The sequence below is a fragment of the Adiantum capillus-veneris genome, chromosome 30 (genome assembly GCF_014529385.1).
Source record: "Adiantum capillus-veneris isolate H3 chromosome 30, ASM1452938v2, whole genome shotgun sequence".
NCBI classification, from domain to species: Eukaryota; Viridiplantae; Streptophyta; class Polypodiopsida; order Polypodiales; family Pteridaceae; genus Adiantum; species Adiantum capillus-veneris.
Window position 1 is genome coordinate 25,609,700 of NC_140960.1, and position 4,039 is coordinate 25,613,738.

Genomic DNA, 4,039 nt, shown 5'->3' on the forward strand with positions numbered 1-4,039 from the left:
TAAAAGTATAGGCATACCTAATTATATAGTGAGTTGTTCCATCCTATTGGTTGTTAAAGTTCATTCATATTTTCTTATTATTAGCAAAATTAGAAAGTAATGCAATAATAATTGACTAACACATACAGTGATTCATTCATAACACATTCATTCTAAACAAGATGGTAGAAACACATGAGGCTCGTAGCAAAGCTTTCAACAAATTTGTAGCATCAAGATGTTTGTGTTTGTGTCTATGTTTCAAATATTTATGTGTGTATTTTGTGTATGAGAGAGAGAGAGAGAGAGAGAGAGAGAGAGAGAGAGAGAGAGCAACATAAAACAAACCACCCTGGAAAAGACAATTGAAGAGAGAAAACGGAAGTAACAATCTAGCCTATAGCTACCAGACCGACAACTATAAAAGACAAAGCGGCCATGGATTTGTCACTTAAGCGACCTCTAAACGTTACGCATTGTGCAAGCGCCCTTAGTATACGTAAAGTATTGGTTTTTCTTAAGCGTGCCCTGCTTGTCTATTATGCCATGCTTGTGTGATAAAAATTAAGTCTCTAATTGTGTCGCTTATCCCAAGAAATCGTAGGGATGTCAATATTGACATGGTACTCTAGCTTATAGAATCTTTGATAGTACCACTACGTAGTTACGTTCCTAGTAGTGTGATCAAGAAATTGAAGTCATTGGCAAGTGTTGCAGAACTCTGATAAGCTATGAATTGCTCATGTGAGAGGTGGATGTTTGAAGGAAACTACATTTTTTGTTTATGGGTGCTCATTTTAGAGGTCGTTCTTTGAAAGAGAATAGGTTTTTTCTTTATGCTAAGGTGCTGGCATTTCTATCGACGGTGTGGTTTTTGTGGATAAGTGGCAAGGTGTTAGAGATCTATTGGTTGCTGCCTGCCCCATTATTCTCCACCACATTTTGACGGCCCACATGGTAGCCCCTTGACCCGACGTTGACCTTGAAGGCCATGTCTTCGCAATTGTTTGTTAAATATGTCCGACCCATCCTAGTGTCCTGCTTGTCCTTTCGCTAATCGAAGGAGACAAAATATCTTACTTCTTTTTCGCATTTGAGCGTCATGAGTGTTTACATGAGCAGAGATGTGACATGAATGGGGTGTAGTAGGCAAGATGAGGTGTGCAAACAAAGAGAGCTGGTGACAGCCTAAGGCGTTAGTAAGTTACTAAGTAACTACCTGAGAGGGCCAGCTACGAGCCGGGCATTAACGTGGACAATAAAGGTGGAGACGAGCACCGTGCAATAGTCACCTTGTGGCCAGCCAACAAGATGGATCGCGAGAGGCACGTCTTGCCAATTAGTTGCCATGGGCATGGGCCCCGCTTGTCGCGCTCTGCAGGCACCTGGCGCACTTGACATTGTCTCCTCCTAATTAACTGCATGAGACACGGCGTATACTGCTAGCTACCCGGCCTAGCCACTCTCTCTGATGTCGAATTATAAAGCGCACTTGATCTCTGCATCCCCACATCCATATTCTCCCTTCTCTAATCCAGGCTCGCAGCGTACTTCTCTCTCTGTTGCACCATAGGCAGGGACACTCAATCCCTCAGAATGGGAAATATGCATGGCTCATGCGCAGCCTTGAGGGCGGGCGCAGTAGTACAGGTGGGAAAATCATCGTGCAGTGCAATATCGAATTTACAGCATAACTACATCACAGTGGTGGATGTGGGTAAAGTGGTGGAGGTGGAGGTGCCGGCCTCCGTCGGCGCCAGATTGCACGAAGGTGGGCGAGCTTTTGCTGGAGTTTTCGCCCGGCCATTTCGTCGCCCATTATCCCCGCTCCTCCTTTCCCTTCCACACAGCTGCATGTAATCCAGCTACACCGCGCGTGCACGAGCGCACCTATGCGCTGGGCGCCGATACGGATGCCATGGCTGGCGCTCCCCACGTGTATGTGCTCTTCCCCATGCCCCGCCTCCACACGCGCCTCACTCCCCAGGAGCAAGACCTCACGATTGCCCGTCTTCTGCACAATCATGCCGCTATCTCCAACTCTCCTGAGCAGCTTATGCGTCATGAAGACATTAATGATTTAGTCAAGTCTCCGCTGGCGTTGCGGCTACTAAGGCGCTCTCGCGCAAAGCGGGTGCGCATATCCTGGGTCGCTTTGGCGCAGCAAGGATAGCTCCCCATGAAGACATTCAGCAGGAGTTAACTAGCACGACATTCAGCTTGACATCCACGACAGTGAAGACGATGACGAAGGCAAGGGAAGGCGGTGCACACATTAAATGTGCAGATCAGGAGGACGAAGAGATCACATTAGAGCTGCAAGGCCCGCAGTTATACACACAGCTTATGCCGAAGCTGCGGTGATGATAAAAGAAAAGCCTTGGGCTCCAAAGCTTGAAACCATCAGCGAATGAGGACAGGAAGCATGATCTCATGAAACCATCAGCGAATGAGGACAGCATCGGAAACAAGCTTGCATAAGATACAGGATTTGCTTATATTTGAGGCACCTCGGCAAGCATCTTGTCACCTCTCCTTTCACACTCAATGAGCAAAACCAACCAACTATCCTACCCCGTTGGTGCAAGTTCAACAATTCAATCAATGCAGAGACATGTCAACAAATGGAGGTTCTCAAATTACCTTCCACACCACCAGTGCAAAAGCAATTCCTTGAGTTTAATTGTGCATATAGTCGTTCATGGGGGATGCCAAAGCATGATTACACCTAGCATTCATCCTTGCCTACCATTGTATCACACTGCAATTTGGAAGGGGGTGTTTCTTACCTCATGACCCCCGCAACTCTCCTGTACATACCAAGTTTTGTTGATGAGGTGTGAAAAAAAAAAAGTTGAACTACACATTCTTGGTTAGATTTTGAGCTTGCCTTAAAGAAAATCTGGCCTACAAACTCAGAGAGTTTTAAGCAAGTGTGGCCTTATTCTCCTCAATTAGGAAAACTGTTTTTGGCAAGCCTTGTGTGGGTACGCACACAAAAAAGTGTCTCATCTTTGACCACTTTTGAAAGGACTTATGGATTTGTAAGGCCTTCAATTTGTAAGACCTCTCTCTCTCTCTCTCTCTCTCTCTCTCTCTCTCTCTCTCTCTCTCTCGCGCTCTGTTAAAACTTGGCTTTTTAACCTACCTTGTCAATCATTTGTCACTAGATTTTCTTCTTAAAAACTAACTTCTCATGGAGTCGCTCACTTCAGTGGAAACCTTCTCTTGGATTTCTTATAACTAGGCCACTTGGCTTGCCTTGGTTAATGTGTACTAGGCATTAATTGCCTCGAGTCCCTAGAGTCTTGCAGAATCCTTTCTCCTTCTATACCCTCTTCACTAACAAACATTTCCCTAAGGAGGTGGGAGCAATGGTCCACATCAAACATAACGAGGCGGGAGTAGTTTACAGTCGTCCGATCACGTTTTGAGCTAGGTGTGAACACGGGAGGTATATGCACCACACCAGATTTTGTGTGACTTTTGTCATAATAACTAATATCTAATTCTCCTAAATGATTTTCTCATTTTCAACTGATCATTTAATATGGGGAAGTACTAGGGGAGAAAAAACTAGATTATTGGTAAGGCTAGTAGACTGGTCACAGTAGGGATCCAAAGGGGGACCATCTGCAGAAGAGCAATGGGCTTCAAAGACCTAAGGCTCAACCCATTAAGACTTCCAAAATACTAAGGTCAAGTCCAATGGTCAAATGCTTAGGAAAATTGGATGCTTGATACTGTATAAAAAGTCTTTGCAAGCTCCTAAAGAGGAGGGGGCGAGCCCTTTTAGTAGGCGATGAGAGAGAAACACACACACACACACACACACACACACATCCAAGCCCCTTTACACAAAGGGCATAGTGGTTACATGTCAACTCCCTAGCCCAATTGCCCACAAGGTGCATTCAGATCCTATAGGATGGACATAGAGGTGGACCAATGAGAATTAGGCTAGAGTAAATCTAGTTTAATTAATTTAAAAACACTTAATAAAAGAACCAATAAGAATTAAGCTCTCTAGAAGACTATTGGATAGTCTCCCAAGGGGTCC

The 4,039-nt window shown here is 44.9% G+C and overlaps 1 pseudogene; it reads left to right on the forward strand.

Moving 5' to 3' along the window:
• Nucleotides 1–1,148: 1,148 nt before the first annotated feature.
• Nucleotides 1,149–3,014, forward strand: LOC147417690 (uncharacterized; annotated as a pseudogene).
• The last annotated feature ends 1,025 nt before the right edge of the window (nucleotides 3,015–4,039 follow it).